Source organism: Lepidochelys kempii, chromosome 21 (assembly GCF_965140285.1).
Source record: "Lepidochelys kempii isolate rLepKem1 chromosome 21, rLepKem1.hap1, whole genome shotgun sequence".
NCBI classification, from domain to species: domain Eukaryota; kingdom Metazoa; phylum Chordata; order Testudines; family Cheloniidae; genus Lepidochelys; species Lepidochelys kempii.
In genome coordinates this window covers 7,421,303-7,445,066 of record NC_136400.1, presented here as the reverse complement: position 1 = coordinate 7,445,066, position 23,764 = coordinate 7,421,303, and the positions used below count along the sequence as shown (strand labels likewise).

Sequence of the window (23,764 nt, the reverse complement as noted above, 5' to 3'; positions counted from 1 at the left end):
GTCTGATGTAGCTTGGATTTCTTGTTTTCAGGGCACACTGCAAGCTGCCTATGTTTTTGGAGGGGGAAGAGAATGCTAAGGGGCTCCTGTGCAAGGGGAAGGGGAATTGATTTATTTCGCTTGGGTGTGAGGTGCAACTACTGAGTACATCTTCTGATATGACTGTCTTTGTTTTGGCTAGATCATGGAAGTAAGAGTGCTGTTTGTTTAAATATTAGAAAAAAGAAATAAACATTTCTCTCGCTTTATCTCCCTCCATCCTTCTCTTGGCTCCTCTCAACCCTCTGGTTTCACACCTGGTTTCTGTCAGTCGTATCGTTCTTTGGATAGCCGAGGGCTCTTCAACAGATTTTCTGTCGTTGTCCTGTTCTGATCCTCCCCTCCTCACGGTTAAACTTGGATTGTCCAAGCCCTGTATCAATACATCTCTGAGTGAGGTTTTTATCGTCCTTGTATTCATATTGGTGGTGAATGTTCCTCAACCACAAGAGATAACCATGTAGACAGCAGCAGTGCACGATCTCCACCTCTCTGCCCACTACCTCAATCCTGACCAAGGGAGACCACTCCTAGGATGAGGTGACCTGTATGGCCCCTAAATCCTTGGTCTGAAGCAGCCAGCAAGGCATTATCACAGAGCCTTTATGACGTCAACCCCTGTTCACTGGGACCTAGGCTGACATCAGCCATGTATAGCCCACCAACAACAGTCAGACAGTAACAAACTTTGGTCTCTCTGAGTAGCTGAATTGGGACTGATGATCTGTGTGTGAAAGGCTTTGCGGCTGGTACCAGCTCTTTGAATCATCAAGCCTGTAAAGTATATTCTTAAGGTACAAGAACTACTATTGTGAGAATTAGCTCCCCCATAGATCATAGAGCCTCTGGTACGTCAAAGGAACGGTGGAGACAGCACCCCAGTAGAGGGAAATAGTTAAAAATGATTTCTGTTCCTGAAACTCTCTCATTTCAAATACTATTTTAAATACCGTCCATGCCTAAGGTTTATGTGATGGGTGCCCTTGCACACCAACTTGGCATTTTTTTGATGCTAAAAGAATGACATGAAGGGAATGTGGGTGTTTATGTTTATGAATCAAGGGTGGGGGAAATTTGGGGATATTTTGCCAAGCAAACAAAAACAAATGCTCTTTCTCGGTGTATTGTTGCAAGCTGTCTGCATAGATCTGCTGAGTACCTGGAGATCCAGGTAAATTAAAACACAGTCTCCTGTTGTATACAATGACCTTTTTCTGTGGTTCTCTCAGGCATTCGGGACTTTGACAAAACTGGGACAAAACTACAAATCAGCATTTTAACTGTTTTCTTAAAGGCTTGTTTTTTCTTCTCCCTTTTCTCATCTTTTAAATGTAAAGTAAGGAAAAAAGCTCAGCGTTCCTAATCTAACCTTCACTGTCCATGCCGGTGCAATTATATTTGGCTGTAGTCTGTGATGTAACCTGGGTTGACATTTTTTTGGTGATGTCACAATATTTTGAGTTGTTTTGTCACTGTACTAAGAGGCTGAACTGGTGAAGCAGACGACGTCTATAAAATCCAGTGCAGCAACGTTATGAATGGGTGTGGGGGGAAAGGGGCATGGGGAGAGGGGTTCTGGACTGCCTTTGGTAGATTATAAATCGGTCTGTGGGTGATATCACATCAGAGTCCCAAGGCTAAATTGAGGTGCCTCTTCCTACCTTTGTTAATGAATAAAAAAGATTTAGGTCATGGTCCCTTTTTTGTTTTTGTTTTTTTTGGTAATTGACTAGTGATTTCAGATGCCCGATTTGAGACCTCCTAAAGGGGCCTGATTTTCAGAAAGTGCCAAGCTCCTACCCTCTGATAATTAGGCATCTGGCCACTGGTTGCTTTTGAAAGTCTTGGATTTAAGGTGTAATGAGGATGAGAACTTTTGTCATTCAATTACTTAGGCCATGTGCAAATCAAAAAGTTCCTGACAACGGGGTCCTAGGATTCACTCATGTCACTGTGGGAACGATTAGAGAATGGGGCTGGAGTCAGGACACTGGGGTCTGTGTCAAGTTTGCCACTGATTCAGTGTATGGTTTCCTCCCTATCCCCTGGGGCAAGTCACTTAATGTCCGTTTCTCCAGCTGTGTAATAGGGGTGAAAATACTTGATGCACAGTGGGAATATGAGGCTTCAAGCTGGGATTTTCAAAGGACCCTAAGGGAGTAAGGCCTCCAAACACTCATGAGTGGGAATGGGGCATCTCCGCAGCACCTGCCACGCAAAGATTGCAAAGTAATAGACCAGTGTCATGGAAGGGTGTTGGATTTGTACTGACCAGCATGCGTCCTGGAGAGAGATTAGTGCCATCCTGTTGAAGCAGACTGTACGTAAATAGTGTCCGCTCAGGCTACACATTTAAAAGCAGGTGAATGGGGACCATGTCAAATCTACTTAGTGGGCGTTAGCATAGTGCTCTTCTGACCAATTAATAAGCCAGTTCTGGTCCCCTCCTGTGATTCACTTAGCCAGAGCATTCGGTGATAAGGGGAAAATGGTGCTAATGAACTTTTCATTGTTTGATCCTCTATATGGTCAGGCAGGGGTAGTGTGAGGATGGGCTATCGAGCGCAGCGTACTGTCTAAAATTGCACAGGGTGCTGGTGGAGATAATGCTACTTGCTTAGCACTTCTCCTCCTCCAAGGGCTTTATGTTAATCTTCATTATCTCCCCTGCATGCCTCTGCCGGGGTGGCTATGCTGCCATCACCGCTCCTTGGATGGCAATACTGAGGCTGGGTCTACACCAGAGACCTATATCGGTATAACTGTCACTTAGGGGTGTGAAACATCCACATGTTTGAGTGACATCGTTAAATCGACGTGACCCACTGTGTAGACCACGCTGTGTCGGCAGGAGAGCTGCTTCCATCAACATAGCTACTGCCTCTTGGGCAAGTGGATTAACTACACAGAGGGGAGAGCGCTCCCATTGGCCTAGTGGTGTCTTCTCTCAGCTGCTCTCTGTAGCGCTGTACATGAAGACAAGCTCTAAGGCTTGAAGGGTTTGATTTGCCCAAGATGGCTTTAGGGAGTCCTTATCGGAGCTTGAGCATCCTGACTCTGACCTGTGCTTGGACCTGCCGTAGAAAAGTGAAGGGGGTGAAGTTGGCTTTCAAGTTCTAGTCTCAATCCCAATGTAGCTTTTAATTTGAGAAAAAGAATAATCAGTGCTCCTTGTAGGTGTGGTGTCTGGTACCATCTGAGGGACCCAAGGGTGCCTCGATTCCTCCTTGCATATTGGCATAATCTATTGCTCAGGCAGATTTGGATCATTGTAGCTACATGCTGGGGCAGATTCTTGCTATAACAACTGCTCACACAGTGGGGCTTTTAGAGAGTTCACGTCTATTCCCAGGTGGTGAATGAAGCTTTCAGAAGCAGAATGAGCACGTTAAGGTGTGGATTCTCCAGGCCATGTCCCTTCAGTCGCTTCATGCTCAAGGGAATTTCAGCTGCAAAGACCCTTAGAAGCGTGCAGTGCTAAAAGCCAATATAGAGGAATGGATGGATTGTAGTGACTTACATGGAAATAATTCCATTAAAGGGTTCACTTAAGCGGCTTATGGTACCAGGGATAGAATTGGTTCCAGGTAATGCACTGCAGCTCAATGGTTGTCTTCTGTATATCTACCTATGGTACAGGGCTAGAGCCTTAAAACGCCACATCTCTCACTGGAGCCCGGCGCATGTATCCAAAGCCAGGGTACGGCCATGTAAAAGTACAAGTGAAGGGCTTTTTAGTCATGCTGACTCAACATTGTGCCTGGGTTCCTTTTTGAGATGCAGTTCCCAGAAACCTCATTTAATTGACCTGAATGTTCCAAGAACATCCGTCATTCAGCCTGCTGGATTATGAGCGAAGAATGGCATGTGATACTATATAGCTGCTGCTGCCATCTTTCTATTATAATGGGAATAATAGGCATACAAGTAATTGTCTATAATCCCATCAAGGGGCTCGTGGTAATTTGTGACAGCAGAGAGCTAATGATTTGTCACCAGAACATCTTGTGTTGCTGTTGTGTAACACTGCCAGCATTCGAAAAAAGCCACTGCACTGTTATCAAGCTAGTGCAAATATAACTGTTTTAGTAGTGTGTGGCTTTTTTACAGTCTAGTCTAGGGACACTGTTCCCCAAACCCCTATATTTAAATTAAAATGACCCAAACCTGGTTTCATATTTAAAAATTATTGCAGTTAAGTGTATCTGACCTTTCTCTTCTCCATCTCTGTTACCCTCTACCACCTCTGTTATAGTCTTGTTGACTCTTTATAGGCCAAATTCTGGCTCCATTGAAGTCAGATAGGATAGCAGATGGGCATCTGAATAACCATCTAACTTGTATAGCACTTCTCATCCGTAGAACTGGCAGCTCCACACAACCCATTATGTTCATTTTACAGGTAGAGTAACTGAAGCGCAGAGAGCTTTTGGCCACAAATTTTAAAAGTCCACTAATTTTTTGGATACCTGCCTTAAGAGCAGTGGGCCTGACCTTTGAGGTTGCTGAGCACCTACAGCCTTGCCTGAAGTGAATGGGAGATGTCATGATCAGCGCCTATGAAAATCTGGCCCTAGATGTCTCCAGCTGGCCACATGCAATTGGTAGACACCTATTAAAAATCTGATCCGAAACTGGGTTTAGCATGCGGGTGCTGGTGGCTTGTGATACACAGGAGGTCAGGCTAGATGATCCTGATGGTCCAGTCTGGCCTTACATTCTGACTTACCCAGCCCAGTGGTAAGGCTGGGAAGCAAACTCTCCTGACTGCCAGCCCAGTGCTCAGTTCACAGGACCACAACTGCTTTGTTAAGAGTTTATATCCTCGCACTTAACTGGTAAGCTCCGAGGTTGTGTCTGTCATGTGTTTTTGAGGATCCAGTCCTGTGTAGTGCTCCACACCTTCAACTTGTGTTGAAGTCTATGGAAATTGAGGCTACTCAACACCTTATGGTGTAGGACTGCCTCCCTGCAGATACAGCCTATGCACAACTTTAATCTACTGAACCATGGAACCTGAAAATATATCTGACCTTCATTACATGACTGGCATGGACAAAACTACATGTCCAAGCCATGTTGCTAGTTACACTTGGAAAATATACTGTTGCATAACATAGGTTTTAGGAAACCCCCTGGACTTTACCAATATGCTCTGAGAGTAACATATTAGGGAAGAGATTACTTACTATTTGAGCCAACAAGCAGATGACTTTAATAAGAAATGGATTCCAGTGATTACTTTAAGGATGATTCCCTGGACCTCCATCTCCCATCTGTTCTGGTGGACACTGCATTCCATGCCCATTTTCACGTTTAGGACCTGATCCTGAGAGGTACTGAGCAACTGCAGCTCCCACTGAAGTCCAGGGAGAGTGGTGGGTACTCGGCCATGTGTGCCTAGATATAGATGTAGGGTGCCTAATTTTAGGTGCAGAGGTTTGGAAATGTTGTTCTAAGTGCTTATGGTAGATGCCAGATTAACAATACTGGAGGCTGGATTCCGTTGCTGGGTAGGGTAGAGGGAGCCAGCGATAGGGGGGTTGTTAATTTGCACTGTAGAAACTCCCTGACCCAATGCTGCAGGGTGCAGCCACTGCACCAAACCGCTGGCTATTGCCTTCTCCTGTTTCCTTTCTCCAACTCGCCCTGCAGCCCAGGAGCAGGGATAGGAAGCTTGCTGCATCTTATGGCCCTGTGCAGCCCTGAGGAGGACTGCTTCCTCTGCAAAATCCCTCTCTGCCTCGCCGGGTTACTCACGCTTGACGCAGGGGGAGGATTTAGCCCTTAATGGCTTCTATTAATAGCACACTCCTTCTGTGCCGCATCGGATGGGGTGCCAGCAGTTTGCATGGAGCACTGGGGTGATGGCTTCATACTGGTGGCCCGATCCAGGTTCCATCTGCCCCTTCCAGTGCCCTGGCAGGGCGAGGGCATGCACATCACTCCAACGGTATCAGTCATGTGTGCTTGGAATCGATTCCCAACAGATGTTGGAAGTTACTGTCAGATACCGTCTGTGTGATCTGGGCAGCAAGAGTGCTCAGTGCTAAGCAAGCAGCAGGCTGCAGGTGATTTAACCCTCTTATCACCACATTCTTCTGAAGGGAGAACAAATCAAAGCAATTGGAAATACACTTTCATTAGGACATCTCCCTCCTCCTTCTGGCCCAATGTAGGATTATTCCATAAAACAGGGAGAAAGGATGCGTAAAGTATGGGACAGAGAGTCAAAAGATCTGGGTTCGGTTTCCCCCTCTGCTACTGAGCCATACTGTCACCTTGGGTGACCCTTTAAAAGCTCTGTGCCTCTGTTTCCCCACTTGTAAAATGGGGGTAAGTGTAGTTGCCCTCTTGGCAGAGGAATCGGGGCTCATTACATCAGCCTGTGTGAAACCCTTTGCGGTCCTCAGAGGGAAGGCACTGTACCAGTGCAAAGTATTTACTATGAGAGTATTTGAATGTATTAAATCTCCTCTTTGCCTGACTCAGTTCAACATATGTCAACCAGTTTGCGATAAATCCCAATCGTCAATAAAGGGGGGAAGCTTAGAAAATAAAATGAGCCCATGCAGACAACACTGATGTAACAAATGCACAGCAGTAGAGGTTGCTTACCATATAATAGTGAATGACTACAATAGCAATTCCTGTTGTCCAATGAAAGGGACCTTTTCCATTCTCTACAGAAAGGCATGGTGCTATTGATTCTAAACAGATGTTTAGGTGCTGGGAAGGCAGATGGAACGCTGCAATGTAATTACTTTACAGCACCCTAGACCCACTGCTGTTGGCCAGATGCTGCATGGTGGTGGTCTGATCTGGTCCAGATTCTAAGAGGCTGGCTTTGGAAGCTGTGGTGGCTGAGTGATGCTTTCCCATACTCAGCACTTTCATAGCATCTTTCTGCAGTGCAGATGGAGTTCTCTTGAAAGTAAACATGGGCAATTCTGATTGCAGCCAAGCAAACCTGACACTCGACTAAAAACTAATTGTTCCAATGCCTAGGGACCTAAATGCAGCCTGGCGTTTCGTGCGCTGCTGCCTTGCTATTTCTCAACCTCAATCCTTGACAAACCCCTAGCCATTTTTAACATCAGACTCTGGGGGCCAAGAGAAACATTTTTGAGAGTTCACAGTCGCTGTCTGCATATGTTAAGGCCTAATTGTAGCCAGCTCCTGCCAGCTGTGACTCCAGCAGAGGAAGTGAGCTCAGGAGCGTGGCCTGCCACAGTGAGCTGTGTCTGCACAAGCCTGAACTTCCTTCTAGCCCAACCCTGTCAACACCAATTACTGAGAGGCTTGAAACCATGAGTGCTGTTCCAAGCTGTGACTCTGTTGCTGTGAGCTTCCTTGGTGCAGTGCCTTTTTGGTCTGCTACTCTACACCCTGCCTCCCGAGCCCTTCTGTGCAAGCCTGTTAAGGCCATGAACAGTGAAGATGCAGGGTTTCTGCTCTGCTAGTCTTTTGATCTGTAGAGAGCTCACAAAGGGGGTCTTGCATCCCCACCTACCTTTGTGATGACTGCCAGAGTGCACAGCAGAGTTGTGGGGTGGAGAAAGTGACGGGTGTGGTCAGTGGCATTGTGCACAGATCCATAGGGTCAGACCTTCCTGTGCTGGAGGCGAGTATCTGGTTTATGCACCATGCCTTCCAATGTTTTTTGTACCCAGTGCTCCAGTGCATTTTCCTTGGAGCAAAACCTTCTTGCTGGAGTTTTGTTCCACCTTCCAGAACCCATGCTGCCAGCTGTGATTTTTGTGGTGTGAACTTCCATTGCACAAGGCTCAGATGATGCCCGCTGTGACTCTGGAGGGGTGGGGTGGGGGAATGCTAGAGTGGGTGCTCTTTCAGATGAAAGCTTAAGACCTTCTAATTCCTATTAATTCTTGTTTTATAACTTGTAGCATTTTTCGGACAGTCCTCTCACCACCCCTGGGCGGTAGGTAAGCAGTCTCTTTGTCTTAGAGAAAAAGCAGAAGTAAAAGAGGAACTGACTTGCCCCTGGCTAAAGAGAACCAGGATTCAAACTTGGGAATTCCTGGGCCAGTCCTGTATTCCGAATACTAGCCTGTGCCCCTCCGTCATTCTTAAGCTATTTTTTTTTCACTTGCTATAATTTATGGCAGTTTGTGTGCCTGTAGAAAAACTTTGAACTCCTAATGGACAACATCAGTTTATACCAATGCTGTCCACAAAGGACAAGAGCTCATACAAACTCTTGTCTCACCTGGAAAGAAATGTTGGCACATACGAAAAGAAATCAAAAAGCCTGGAATGAACACCCGTGCCAAATGTGACCACTCACAATCACCTCTCCCCATCTACTGTCCTTCATCTCTTACTCCATTTGGATTTGAAGCTCCTTGGAGCAGAGAATCTTATCTTTGTGCTTGCCTAGTAAAACACTAATCACTTAGATGAGATCTTAAAGGTAAGTTTTATAACTTATCAGTGTTTAAACACACCTACTTAACTGCTTTTTGTTAGGTTCCTATGTCCCTTGGTTTATATTTCATATGTGAGTGTCACTTCATGTGATCAATAATTTTGTCTCTGAACCCCTTGCAAGTTTCCATGGATACAGATGTGAAGTGACAGGTCCCCACTGTTTGCTTTGACCCCACAGTGACATCTTGCTCCCAGACACACTCTCCAGAGAATATGCCTGTGCTACTGCTGTTTGTTTTGTTTTGTACCATTGCATATTTTGATCCCTCTGCAGTTCCCTTCAGGATAAAGGCAGACGAAAAATCTGATTAGTTTATTCAGTGCTGAAACTTTGCAGGATTGTCAGACGCATTTTGTGTGGCCGGGATAGCGAGAGACTTGCAGTGCCAACCAGGCAGAAAGGCTGCGCGTGAGTTAACGGCTTTACTGCTTCAGCATGGGAAGAACAAGGACGTTGACTTATTAAAAATCCATTCCTACAGGGTAGCTTGGCATGATCAGCTGACGTGCCTGCTTAAAAAAATAGCATGAAGAAAATATGTATTTTACATACAAAGTGATAGAGTATCATTGGTATGAGTTACCCACAACATAAGAAGATACTACTGTGTGCTTTTTTTTTAGTACCTTTAACTGAAGACTCTCAAAGCAGTTCACAAGTTGAAAATTAGACCTCATCATATACATGTGAGGTAGATGGGTAATCTGCCCATTTCACAGAGGGGAAAACTGAGCCACAGAGAAGTTAAGACTGAATCCACCCCTTCTCATCTGTCCCAGTAAACTTAACTTATTTCTCTGATTGGCCCAGGGAGATTTTCAGCTTCTTGCTAGCCAGGCAAATAGGACAGATGTGGGACAGTCCATCAGCTTGAGTCCTGAATGACCCAGTGTGGAAAAACATGCACTGAAGAGGCTGCATGTGTCGCTGCTTATTCCAGCAATGAATTGGTCGTTGCAAAAATGAGTTCCTCTCTTATAACTAATAACATGTAAAACACATTAACTTTAAAAACAAAAAACAAACGAAAAAACCCACAGTAGCTCCGAATTTCTCCTGCAGGAAAAAACAAAATGTTTTTTCTTTTCCTTTAAACAAAACCAAAACAGCTAATGGGCTAGACGTTGCCCCTGGTTGTACCTGCTCTGTGCAAATCCATTCAAATCTATGAGTTTTTAAGGGTCGTGAAAGCAGAACTTGGTCCATTTTCCCTGGGGAGACTTAACGGGGAGGAATGTCCCCAAGTCATTTCCATCTTTCAAGATAGCAGCTCTAGGGATATTGGACTGAGCTAATCCCTGGTGATTTAGTAGTTTTACAGAAGGGATATATTTTGCCCACTGTGAACCCTGGTACTGAGCACCTGCTATTGATTTCAATGGGACAGCAAGTTTTCATTACCTCTTGTCAGGCTCTGTCTAGCTCTGTAACCTGAGGCCCTGGGTCTCCCTTGCCTGCACGCCATGTGCAGGGGGAACGGAAGTTTCAAGGCCATTACTCTGCATCATCGGCAACATGCCAGCTGCAGTTTGGAGGATGCAGCAAGCGGATCTCTGGGGATTCTTTGTGCTCATAAGTGAGGATGCTTTGCAACTGCACAGTGACAGAGAAAACAAACCAACAACACGGAAATGCAGCATGGCCATCTCACAGAGCAGCCCGACATCATGCTCATGGAGGTAGCTTGTGCATTAACCTGTCGTCTTCATAGATCTGTCTGTCACTGGTGCTTGACACAGAGCTAAGTTTGGGGTCCGGGGTTATAAACAAGGATCGTCTGGCTTAACATAAGGGTTTAAGGTAGAGCCCTGGGGTGAAGCTGCTAATGACAACGCCATCAATTGTGGCTCAGATAAAGCAGGTTTCTTACACTAAGGTATCTTATCCCTCCTGGCAAGCACAGGGTGTGTGTGTTTCAGTGCAGTGCTACTCAATGCTGATCAATGAACATAACGAAGCAGGACATATTCTGAGGCACAATGAGGTGAAGGATCTTGCCCAGGGTAAAAGAGAGAGTCAGTGGCAGAGTTGGGAATAGAAATGCCAGTGTCCTGACTTCCAGCCTCCTGCTCTTATTGCTAGACCTCAAGGCCTCTGGCTGCCACTGCTTCGGTCAAACTAAACTGCTGTATCTAAAGGAGGAGATGGCCAAGGGGTGGAAAGCTGGTGGCTGCTGCGAAGGTAATCGTTCCTGAAGCCAGCATGATGCCTTCTGGTGTGTGGCTCCGTGCGGCCCCTGCTATGGCTCTCGTAGCTGTTGAGGGGATACAGATATGGCCTGGTCCTCGCCTATCCCTGCCTGTGAGGAAGTTGAATGCTGCCCTCCTTGCTAGACTCCTCCAGTGCTTGAGGAACAGCAGTACAAGGACTGGGATTCTACCGGGCCCCTACTCAAAGGCACAAGGGATAAGGTGATGGAGGAAGCGTCTAGGTCCTGATCTTGCATCACTGAAGTCGGGCAGTTTAACTATTGGAGAGGAACGATGGTCTTACGGTTTGGGCACTGGAGTGGGACTTGGCAGATCTGTGGTCAATTCCCAGCTCTGCCACAGACTCTCTGGGCGACCTTGGGCCAGCCACTTCATCTCCCTGTGCCTCAGTCCCCTGTCAGTAAAATGGTGGTGATCCTTCCTTTGTGTATTTATACTGCAAGCTCTTTGGGGCAGAGACTGTCTTTCTTTGTGTTTGTACAGCACTAGTATTGTGGGGCCCAGATCTCCGTTAAAATCTAGTTGCTATTGTAATACAAACAACCACTTATTTCAGTGAGAGTCTGTTCAGGCCTGTATTTCCCATGCCCTCATTAACACAGGGAGCGGGGAGGGGCGGGGGGAGAGGGGTGGTTGGATGTTTCTTCTAAAATATGTGTTCTAGGAATTATGCTGAAGCAGTTCTCTGGCCTGTGGTATACAAGAGATCAGACTAGATGATCACAGTGACTCCTCCTGTCCTTGGAATCTGTGAACACACCCACTTTTTGTCTGATTTTCTCTGACTGTAACGTAGAGTTGACACCACATGGGAGGGTTGTGTGTCCAACTTAGTGAATGTTTGCACAGTGCTCTGCTGGCACTACATATTAGTAGTTTAGCTTCTAAATTCAGACCTTGCCTGTAACTTTGATTTTTATTTTTCAAATGATCGAAGGGGTATTTTATTTTCACCAAAGTTGCACGGCAGTGGGGAAAACATTGCCTGGACCACAGGCAAAAGTAGAGCTTGCTATGGCTGTTTGGATCTCTGGCATCTCTCTATTGGCTTCCAGCCCACAGGCCTGATCCTCTCGTTCGATTGGACCTCAGCGCCTTCCGTTTCCAACACCACTGTAATTTTCCAGTGGTTAGAAATCAGATTAGGATTGTTGGCCTACCCTCTTCCCATCACCCACATCCAAATAATCCAGATCAGTGAGGCTGCCTGTATAATTATCTCTGCAGCTATTCTGGGTTAATGAGAAATGCAGACCGAGCTGAAATGAAATCAGTTCATGGCAGTTACTGCCATGTCCTTTTGGTGGGAAGGGAGCAGGTTGTGTGTGTTGGTTTTTGAACTTTAAACTGAATTTCAAGGTGCCTACGATGACATTAGCTGTCACTAATAATGTGCATCCCCCATCCTAATCAGCTGTCTGAGGCTTAAAGTCATTAGAATTGTAATTGCTACTAAAGGGTAGCTTTTGCCGCAATGTGTGGGGGAGTTATGTGCATCCTCTTTCATCGAGATAAGAACGTACCCCTAAGCATGTAACATCAAACCAGCATTAATAACTAACACTTTAGGGATAGGAGCCAGAAAACAATGGAGATATCGCCCTGTTAGTTATAAAATGTCCAGTTTTTGACACATGAGAATCAGGGGATGAAACTGCATCTTTGAGGGCACCTTCTGCTATGGCAAGCGGGTGGGTACAAATGCATCCATAAAAATGGTGTTGTCGGAAGTCTTTGGACTGCTGAGATCTCCCAGGGGATGCAGCGTCTTTTCACTTGGGAAGATAGTTCTATACCAGGAAGGGTTTCCCCCCTATTCCCATCTAATCAGTGAAATGAAAACAGCATATTAATAAGATGGCAACAAAACTGCAGCTCTTGGTAGTGGATACCTCCTTTCAAGTGCTTTGAGAAATGGAAGCTTTTTTTCCCCTTTGGTTTATCTCTTCTGTTCTTGATTAATCCTTGTCTCTCACTCTTTCAGGGGGAAATTCCCCTCTTTATCCCCCACAAAAGCCTATAGTCAAGTTTGCACATGGCCCTCTAGGGAAATCAGGCTGCTTATAAGACGTATTTCATTGCGAGGCTTCATACAATTAACCTAACAAAGGTTTCTCTCCCCCTCCCTTCAATCTGTTTTCATAATTATCAGAAGAACTAGGAGGCCTAAAGACTGTGGTCCATGTTTTAATTAAATTACCTCTCTTTGATGTGTTGTTTCAGAGCTGAGAGTTACTGGTGTCAAGCTTGTTAACTCACCATGTGCAATTAAAGCAATAAGAACTAAGATCAAGCAAGAGAAGAGCTCAAAACAGAGCCCCAGTATCTGAACTTCAGGAGTGTTCAAAATCTGAACTGGGGTGCACGTGGATTTATATCTTTGTATTGGACTAAACCAAAGACATGGTTCCAAACTGCCCCAATCTTGGAATGTTTAATATCCTAGATCCAGTTTCAGATGTTTGAGTATGTCTCTAGTTTACATAACTTCAAAGGTCTGGTTTCAACAGCTTTTTCTATTGATCTGCCTGTAGGCTATATGGTGAATGTAGCATATAAACTTCCCCTTCTCCTCCATGGGGAAAAATTAGAAGTAGGGATGTGTATGCTCTAATAAATTTGTTAGTCTCTAAGGTGCCACAAGTACTCCTGGTGTGTGTTGTAGGGTTTTTTTTTTTGGTTGTGTGTGTTTTTGCAGATACAGACTAACACGGCCGCTACTCTGAAACACGGCCCATTGTTTGGCATGACTCAGGGCTCTTTAGATGATTGAGGAAGCCCTTGTGCTGGTAATATGCAGGGAACACACAGTTCTGAATACAGCAACATGTTCAATAACTTGTCACACCTAGAGTCTCGTGGTCAAGTGCTTTGCATCGCATAGGGGATCCAAGCTGGCAGCCCCGTCTCCTGGGCAGGCAGTGGCTTAGAGCCCTGTAGAGTCAGCATGCTTGTTCCTTGGGATGGAGGAAGGGACTTGAGTCGCTTTCCAGCCTTCCCCTCTGATGCAGAACATACTCAAGCCCTGGAGGAGGTCAGATGCTGCAGACTCCACTAGGATGTGGAGCTACTGAGGATTGAAGGCATATTTGGGGCGGGGGGAGTGGAGGAACCTGGAGCGTCTCTCTCTCCTTCCCCCCCCCCGCCCCCTTAAAAATTACTATACATTACTTCATCATGAATGGAAAAAAACTGTGTGTAATATAAATAATGCCACATGGAAAGCACCGTCCTGCAGCCATATAGTTCTCCTCCTCCTGAGGACATTTCCTGCCCTGCATTGAATAACACTTTTAACCTTATAACCGAGACCCTCCTTCTTTACAGGCTAAGTTGGATTTTTAAGGGGGTGTGTGTGTGTGTAAATCTCCCAGAGTTCAGGTTTCTCTCAAACTCTCTTTCCCCAGTGTTACTTTGGGTTTCATCCATTAAAACCATGTGCAGTACGGATGCAAGCACCCATCGCTCCCATCTCCAGCCCCACCCCACCCAGGAGTGGGTGCTTCATGTAGACAGTTTATACAGATTCTTCATTGCTCTGCACCTTGTGCTGTCAGTTACAGCCGTGTGAAGTGAGAGTGAAATGCTGCTATTCTGACCTGGTTGCATTTTATGCTTTAACAAGTACAGAGCAGGTAGCTGCATGCTGTGTACGAAAGCCAGGCCACTGTCTTTATTATTTCATAAGAATCTTTTCCATTCCCCCCTCTCTGCTCTTCTGCCTCTGAGCACCCTACTTCTATTTGTTCCGCTTGGATTTCCGTTCTCTGTTCCTTGCATCACCCTGTCTCTGAAGTCCAACTATCCAGCCCATGCTGCTGGAGTGTTTTGAAATGTGAGGGAGACAACTTTGGCTGTCCCTAGCATATCCTTTGGCTGCTGGAAGTAACCTCCCTTCCACACCTAGCCCAGGTACGGTCATATTTGCAATCCCCGCCTCAGGGGAAACATTGCTTGCAGCTAGTTCTCGGTCAGCGCACAAGCATTTAACTGTTAGAGGAGCAGACAGTTCTATCCAGGGGCAGACCAGTTTGGGCTACAGGAGCGCCTGCTGTGAAGTAATTATCCTCTCATTGGCTTGTACAGCCTGAGCTGTGCCACAGCGCCACGCGAGTTAAAGATGCAGTTAGTGCTGCTGTGCACTGCGTCCTAGGCTTGAGCCATACGAGCCTCAGTAAAATTGCCCCCTCAGCACTGCCGACGATGCAGTAAGTGATTCAGCAGAACAGAGCGAAGCTGGCAGGGGAGGCGGCTGGTAAGTTGGTTTTGTTTGGAGGTGCTCCAGCTCAGGGTTCAGGTGCCCGTTGCGTGTTGCCCAGCCGTCGTCGTTGATGCTGCTGTTTGGAAAAGGAAAGGTGTCTGGATTTCAGCTCGGCTGGTGACTGGACTTTGGGAAAGACTCCGTTCCCAAGTCAAAGGCAGCGGCTGCGTGAGTTTCTCGGTGGCAGGGCTTGCTTGCTGGGAGCAAAGGGAGCCATCGGGATTGTTCGTGTTCGGGAGTTGAGAGTGTTGGCCCAGCAAGAAGAGAGCTCACTGCTTCCTGCTTCTCAAGATCAAGCCCCGGCAGAGCTCAAAGTGAGTTGCTTTTTGCTTTCTCTGCCCATGGCCAGTATAAATACAGCATTAAAAAAGCCACTCCATAGCTGTTCACTCTAATAGGGAGTACAGTCTGTTAATTTCTCTGATGTCTTGTTACCAAAGCGGGTGTGCTTAGTGCTTTAACTCCGTTTGTTAGGAGTTCCAGAGATTCCGTAATATGCAGTAATGGTTTGCACTTTGGGCTTCATCTCAAACACTGTATGTAGGCAGAACTCCAACTAAGGTCATGGAAGTTGTGCTTGCATTTGGAGCACCAAGATCTGGACCTTAGTTAGGTGACGAATAAGGGAATAGCTGAACATCAGGTGTTCACCAGACTTTCTCTCCTGGAACCACCAGTAAACAGTCCAACAGATTCACTTTGGCACTTTGTCTTTCTGGGCTTCATGAAGTGAGTTCCATGCCATGTGGCCCTTAGAAACTGCATCTGTCTTGGTGCGCAGCCCTTAAAGATCACATAGTGCTTTCCCTAAGAGTAGGAACTTTCTGACCAAAATATTTCTCTTGATGTGCATCATGCCATGTACCTGTCCTCTGACTAGTTGCCATCCACCACCCTACAGGCAGCCGCATGTCTGCATAGTGGTGAGAAATTTCTCTCTGTGTATATAAGGACGCATGCGCTCTTCCATTCTGAAGGGTATGTGAAATTGAACTGAAAATCATGTAAGGAAAGGAACAATGATTCCCTGGCATACTGCTCCAGTCCTTGCAAAGTCCCTGACAACCTAACTGAGTTAAGGGCCTTGTGGGATTTTGAAGGGTTGGGCAGCAGGGAGTATGGCTGCCTTTAAGTGGAAACCTGGATCTAGGGCATCCAAGCCATCTAGCAAACTGAGTGTGTATAAGTCCCCTGTTCTGTCTCCAGTGAGTTCCAGATGTGCCCATGCCAGACTTAGTATTTTTATTCCTCACATCTTCCTTGTCTCTGTTTTGGTTCTCCTAGCTGTCTGGCTTGCTTCTCTCCTTCCAGTTCTGTTGGCTGTATGATTTCCACCCCATCTGCCTTTTGGGAACAAGAGGTATCATCTGAAACCAGCAGAAGGTTCTTTTCCCTTTCTGAGCTCTGGACATTCTGGCTTGTTGACTAGTTCTAACTCTGTTTTCCATATTAGTGGGTTCCTATTAATATGAGTAAAAGAAGTCTTAATATTTTAAAAGAATGAGGAAGGATGGTCAAGTAGTTAGATAAGTGGACTGTGAGTCAGGGCTTGTGGGTTCTATTCTTGTCTCCTCCACTAACTCTCTTTAGAAGTCCGTTCTCCTCTAGGTATGCCCTTGTGCACATGCCATTGCCCTCTGTGCCTCTGTTTCCCCATCTATAAAATGAGGGTTGTGATGTGTGTCAATGTGGCATGGGTAGTTCGAGGTATAAAGCCCTTTGAGATTCATGGCTGGTGGTGCTGGAGAAGGGCAATGTAGTATTACAAATCCTCACTAAAATGCTAATAATCTGAGTTAAACTGCTGGAAGCTCTTCCACAATATATGGGGCCAAATACATTGGTGTAACAGAGCTGAGCCCCTCTTCCTCTCCCCCTGCCCCCCCACTGCCTTCTGTGGACTCTCAGTGGGGTATGAGAGAGCAGAACTTCCTGGCTTTTTGTGAGCTTGATGTGTGCTCTGTGGAGCTGTCTCATCAGTGCAGAGCTCTATAAAAAGGGCTGAAACGGAAAGAGGCTGCGTTTGGAACAAACAAACCTCTGCCGTACAAGAGTGTCTGGCCTCCAGTGTGCGGAACACGGGGATAGGCCCTGACTGGCACTCAAGCCTGTTCTCAGCTGACTCGGAGAGGCGCAGAGTACAGAGTGGGTAGTGTCCAGGGCTACAACTCCTGCATTATGCATGAGGGAGATCCAGCGAGAGAGTTGGGATGGAAGGAGGGGGAGAGAGGAATGGGGGAGCAGTTGTTAATAAATGGTAGTGTGTGTTCTCCCATTCACTGTGGCACTTGGAGACCTGGTGTCCTGGAGATAATAAAGCTCTGTGTAAGCCAGAGAAGGCTGCTGAAGCTCTGTGTGTGGTGGGGAGGCGGGGGGTGGACCTTCTGAAGCAATTGGATTATCTTTTCTGCTGGACACTGGGAAGGTCTGTTTGTGCAGCTGAAGGCTAGAGACGGGTCCGAGCGTTGCACCCTTGGAAACAGCAGGTCCCAGCGTTCTGCTCCCCAGCTGAGCTGCCTGGATGCTGCTTTGGTCTTTGAGCGCTTAACTCAATATTCCCTGTTCACATGGAGGACCTCCTTGTCTGGGATCGAGGAGACTGAAAGATCCTTACCCTGAATTTCGGAGGGGATAAACCATGGCTTAAATGTGAAAGGCAAAGGTAGGCTGGCCTGCATATTAGATAGCTTGGGAGTTACTTACAGGAGGGGATTTTCATATGCACAGCACACAGAGAGGCGGAACGGAGAAGTAGGCATATATAGCATAATGGTCAGAAATGTTGTATACCCTCATTCCGCCCAGCACCCCTTGTGAGCATCTTAAAGGGAGCAAGAATGCAGACTTTTTCTAATCTTTGGAGGTGAGACCTTTGTCCGGTCTCAGCAGAACACTACGTCCAAGTGAATCCAAGCTCCACACCAGGCTATGTGTTTTGCTCTGGTGACAGACATCCTTTGTGAATACGATATCCAAGATGACCTGATCTTACCTCTTGCATGTGAATCCTTGAGTTACCTGCTGAGTTTTGCTTTGCTGCTGTGAGCTCCGTGCAGCATTCAAACTCTGGCTCTCTCTTGATTCCCCTGCTCGGCTTTCCAGTGTCTCCCAAACAATGCAGGGATCTCGTGACCCTTTCACTCTTAGGTATTTCAGAGTCTCTGGACCATTTGAAACCAGGCAGGTCTGATAATCGCTGGTGTAGCTGGAGGTAGAATCAAGCAGTTCATCTCTCTCAGTGGGAGAAGAGGGCTAACTTATGTACCTCTTCAGCTATTGTGAGGTTGTTGCCCTGTTTTGAAAGCCCTGTGCACACAGCAATGTACTGTACACAGCGTTGTACTAGTATTCTGATAAACATTACCTTGAAATCCTTGAAAAAAATTACCTTGAAATTCTGATAAACATTACCTTGAAATCATTCAGCCGTTTGTTCTGCCTTTTTACATATAAACCATGTTTCACTCTGATTTTTGTCTGCTCCCATTGAAGCCGATGCCAAAAACTCCCATAGAAGTTTGCACAGAAACAGGAACATCTGAATGAATTCTAGTTATTTTTAAATGTATTTAGTCATTACATTATTTTAGTCAAATGTATTTTGCTCATTATCTGGAGCTGTGGTCTCTTGCCTCTGCACTTTTTTCATTCTTTTTTTTTTTATTCACCTGTTTTTGGGTGAGAAGTAAAACTGAGGTCTGATCACTTTTGGTCGTGAACAAGCTCTTTTCAGAGAAGATGGAGCATTGGCCCCAATGTCCTGGCCAAAGTCTCAATTTGAGTGATTGTCTCCTGCCTTCCTAAATTCCCCTGCGGCTTCAGTTGAATGCAGGCACCTTCTTCACTGCCTGTTTTATTCCATTGCTTTGTGCTGTAAAACAGCACCCCAGAGTTACCACATTTCAGTGAGAAGTGAAGTGTTTGGATCCTCTAGGGAGAGCCAGTTACCCAACCCTGGCTGCATTATTCAGAGCAAAGGAGCAGAAACCTTGATGCAAAGGGTCTGAAATGCCTGGAAATGGGGAAGGAAGCTTTTTCAGAAGGCTTTCCCTCCTCCCAAACCACGTCTGCAGTTTATTTTGACTCTTTTTTTTAGAGGAGAAACTGGGTTAAAATTGGAGCAGAGCTGGGGAGAAACTGGTTTTTTTTTGTTTGTTTGTTTTTGTTTTTTGAGCCGTGCTCCGGTAGCAACCCAGAGGGTTTTTCCCGCAGAAATTAACGCTGTTCTCTGCATAGTTAATGCCAGCTCCATGGCTTGTACATGCCCTCCTTGCTGCTGCTCCAGTTGGAGTAGGTGATATAGGAGTAGAGGGGGCTGATGACACCACAGCCCCTGGAGGAAACATGCTGAAGGGAAGGAGCGCTAGCTCCCCACAGAGGTACCCACAATCAGTGGTGCTGCAGCAGGATCTCCCTACAAATGTGTGACTCCAAAGCTGGGCCCCTTCCCTGTTCCACGTAGCCCTTTGCCTGAGATCAGAGCGGGTAGCCATGGAGTTGGGAAACAGTTTTTGCCATCTAGAGCAGGGGTTCTCAACCTTTTTCGTTGACGCCCTCCCACCCAGCATGCTATAAAAACTCCACGGCCCACCTGTGCCACAACAACTGGTTGTTTTTCTCCATATAAAAGCCAGGGTTGGCATTAGGGGGTGGCAAGCAGGGCAGTTGCCCAGGGCACCATGCCATAGGGGGCACCGCAAATCTAAATTGCACAGGCTTCAGTGCCCCAGTGTGTTAAATGCTGGCCATGCTTGGTGGATCCCCCCTGAAACCTGCTTGCGGCCCCCACAGGGGACCCCGGACCCCTGACTGAGAACCACTGGTCTAGAGGGCTCTCCCCATGAGTGGGAAATTCAGCCCTCTGCACTATGTTCTGCTTTTTGTTACGTGGGTGTGAATCTGGGGTAAATGTGTTGACGCCAATAAAGTTTCTCCAGATTTACATTGGTGTCACTGAGATCAGGATTAGACCCCTAATATTTACAGATCACTTAGAATTTTATAGTCTTTCCTTTGAGGTTCTCAAAATCTTGTCATTCTCTGCTTTTCTTCTTTCTCTCTCTCTCTTTTTTTTTTTTTCTTTGTTGCTTGGGCCTCTGTTCTTGCTCTAGAAAACACATTTATTACTGTAAGGGCCTGTTTACAGTGTCAAATCAGCTGTTTAAAACCAGCTATGCAAAAATCTCGTTCTTCTTCGGTGGAGGGCAATCTTGCAGAACAAGCCTGCTTTGCTATGAAAATGCTTCCATGACTAAATATTGGTTTTCGACATTATTAAGTTTAACGCAACAGACCATTTCCCGCCCAGGATGGGGGAGCATGATCTTGACCCACTGTTTTTGTCCTTACACACTTTCTATTTTTACAGTTCAGAAAGCTCAAGTCTTTGTCAGTATAATGAAACTTGTGACCTTATTTCTAGAGTTCTGTGAATAATAATCTCAAATACCTTATTCAGTGAATTTCTTTCCAGTCAGCTGTCGAATGAATTAGTCAGGAATAACGTCTTTTCATTGTTCAGCTAATTAATTCTTCATGGTACATCAAGGTGACTTTTGCTCTCAAGGCCCTGACTGTCCCATCTGTGGGTGAAAGCAAACTAGCACTAATCATGTTCAATATTCCAATTTAGTTCCCCTGATGAGATTGGGTAAAGATGGGGGGAGGGTTGTCTGAGAATCACTGAAGCCAAATTCCACAAGTGGCTGCTTCAGGCTGTCTGTAACAGGATTTTATAATGTTGTCGTAACTGTGTTCTCAGATAAAATCTAAACCTCCAAAAAGACTCTTTCTGCGCTGGTCCAGGAAACCTTGCTAGAACCCTTCTAGCAACAATAGTTGTTTAAGCTCTGTTAGTCCACATTTTCAAAAGTGACTAGTAAACTTTGGGTGTCTCAATCTGAAACATCTTTAAAGGGGCCTCTTCTTCCAGAGGTCAAATGCTCATTGTTTTCTGAAAATCAAGCTTTAAGGGGGCCTGGTTTTCTGAAACCTCTCACTCAAAAACTGAGACTTCCCCCCCCCCCCACAAAAGACTTCTGAAAACCTAGGCCAGTTGTTTCTCCTAGGAGGTGCTGAGTGTGTGTGTGTGAAGGTATAGTGTTGATGAGGCTTTTGTGTTGCTTCTCAAGTTGCCCTGGTGTCTTTCTCTCTCACATTCTTTTTTTCCTGACACGTAATTGCATGTTGCAGTTCCGATATTTGAAAGCAGTTCTAAATTATACCTTTCCTGGGTTCCATGCTGAGCAACTGTAGAGCAGATGCAACAAGAGTCATTAGTCACACTTAATATCTAGCCAGCTAGTTAAAGATGAGTCCATGAAAAGGGCATAGTACACAGCAACCTTGCCTGTTTCTCAGTAATGACCCATTAGTGTATTATGAACAAATATAGATGGAGAGGAAATAAGAGTGAATCAGAGCTAATATGGAACTGACTGTACCTCTGGGATCTGGGGTACGGTGAGTATATTTCTACATGTTTTTGCTCTGTGGTTAAATTAGTATGAGACTGCACTGAAAATCATTAGCATGAACTGGCTGAAGTGTAACTGTTAGCTGTGTAATAGACTCCCCAGGAGGTGCATTGTGTGCTACAGGGATGTCAAGGGCAGGCCGCATTCACTACAAATCATGTTGTTTTTTCTGTGCCTGTCTCACCTCTTGAGGCACCGCTGTAATGAAACGATCTAGCACCTGTTTCATTGGGAACCGAAGGCCCTGATTAGCTTGGACTTGAGTACAGAGTGAGCATGCTCACCTGCCTCCCCTAGGGCTGGAGACCAGCAGCACTGTCCATTCAAAAGAATAATCTTTCCATTCCTGTTCCTCAGCCGCTCTCTCAAACTACACCCACCAGCAACCCAGCCAGCAGGGGAGGGGAAGTCCAATAGTGAGTGAACAGACATGACTGTTTATCCAAGGCCAGATTTACAAAGGTGCGTAGGCACCGACAATATGGGTAGGTGCCTGAATACCTTTGTAAACCTGGCCCATAGTCTTATGGTGAATGTACCGGTATGTTCCTTTTAAGCTACCACAGTGTTATAACTTGAGAACCCCAGCTGTAGTGGAGTCTCATACCCAAGCTGTTAGTGTCTGCATGCTGCTGAAGTGGCTCTACTGATTTCAAAGAAACGGCTCGCGTTTGTATGATGAGGCCTTAAGTGTTTTTATGTTTAAAAAAAAATACAAAGTTGGGGAGGGGGGAAGGATGCGACATGAACATGTCATGCTTAGTGCAGGTCTGGGCTCAGGGTGAGTACTGGCTACATGAGTCAGTCCAAAAGCAAGAGAGAACCACAAGATCTACAGTAGAACCTCAGAGTTATGAACACTGGAGTTGTGAACTGACTGGTCAACCACACACCTCATTTGGAACTGGAAATACACAGTCAGTCAGCAGCAGAGAGAGACACGCCCATGCCCAACCCCAAAAAAGGTGCAAATACCGGTACAGTACTGTATTAAATGTAAACTACTAAAAAAAGACTTTAAAATATGTATATATATATTTGACAAAGTAAGGAAACTTTTTCTTGTTTCATTTAAATTAAGATGGTTAAAAGCAGCATTTTTCTTTTGCTATATTAAGTCAATATTCGGGTATAAACTTTTGAAAACAATCATAATGTTTTGTTCCGCGTTACGAACAGCCTCCATTCCCAAGATGTTCATAACTCTGAGGTTCTACTGTATCTGCATCCAGCAATCTCAAAAGAATCCCCTTTATATTAATATTTTAGGAGATTTTAGTTTTGCTTAAATTGTAACGTGAGCTGAATTTAGAGGAATGCAAGATGTCTAAGAGCAGTGGTAGATGGCTGGTCTGATGGATGGTACTGTGCCAACTGCTCTGCGTCCCCACCAGTGTGTATTTTTTTTCAACAAGAAGTTTTTAAGTAGAGCCATGGACTGAAATTGGCATGTCAGAATGAAAATTCCAGTAAATGACACTCTTCCCTCTCTTGCAATTAACACCTTTTGCGAAGGGGAAATGAAAGGGAAAGTCTCCTGCTTAGTGATTTCCATGCATTGCTGGGGGCAGAGTCACAGCTCTGACTAATTTTTCATGAATAATTTTTGAAGTAGTGTCTGAATTCCACCCCCCGACCTGTTCACATGGGAAATTCTGTGCATAAATGCTGGTTGCTATGGATACATGGAACGGCCATGGTCCCAGTGGAACAAACCAAACAGCTGAGGATACTGTTACCACAGTTGGGGTCTGCGTGTTTTGCCAAGCGAGGTTTGAATGGTGATAACTTTGCAAAAGGGAACTGTAACCATTGCTACAAAACGAAATTACTCGGCCAGATTCAGTTATGGCATTGACTGGTGCAACCCTGAATGACTTTAGTTATTGTTGAATCCACTTAAGTTAGGACCGAATCTGGTTCTCTGTGTATCACAGACATCCCTGTGAAAAGGAAACTCGTTTCAGCTTTTGTAGAAGCATCCAGGTTACCAGCTGCACAGTTTCCTTCCTCCAATCCACCCCGACCCCCCCGAAACCCCCAGTCTTGGCTTTAAACACTGATCCCAGTGCTAATATCCCTCTTGCATTTCTCAAGCCACAACAAGACCTCGATGGTAGAAACCTGTTCGTTTAGAGTAAATAAGAGATGGATAAAATGCTGCTGTGATTTAATCTTACAGCTTGTCTGGTTCACAGCGCTGGTCTTGTTGACGCTAATTGTTCTGCCAGACTCCTGCCTCTTGGTGGTGGTGGCTTTGTGAGTGTGAGACACTTTAGCTGGAAGAATATTTCCAACAGGATCTCCATCGCTTCATGTAGGGACT

The 23,764-nt window shown here is 45.7% G+C and overlaps 1 protein-coding gene across 33 annotated transcripts in view; it reads left to right on the top strand.

Annotated features, from left to right (window-relative positions):
* The window catches only part of NFASC (neurofascin), a 187,617-nt gene that overhangs the window by 14,570 nt on the left and 149,283 nt on the right, over nucleotides 1-23,764 (top strand). The window contains exon 1 of one of the 33 annotated variants that reach the window (XM_078849739.1): nucleotides 14,884-14,956. The exons of 30 other annotated variants lie outside the window; for them this stretch is intronic. The gene's annotated coding sequence lies outside the window, so the exon portion shown is untranslated. 2 more of the 33 variants (XM_078849736.1, XM_078849737.1) reach the window with 2 other exon arrangements.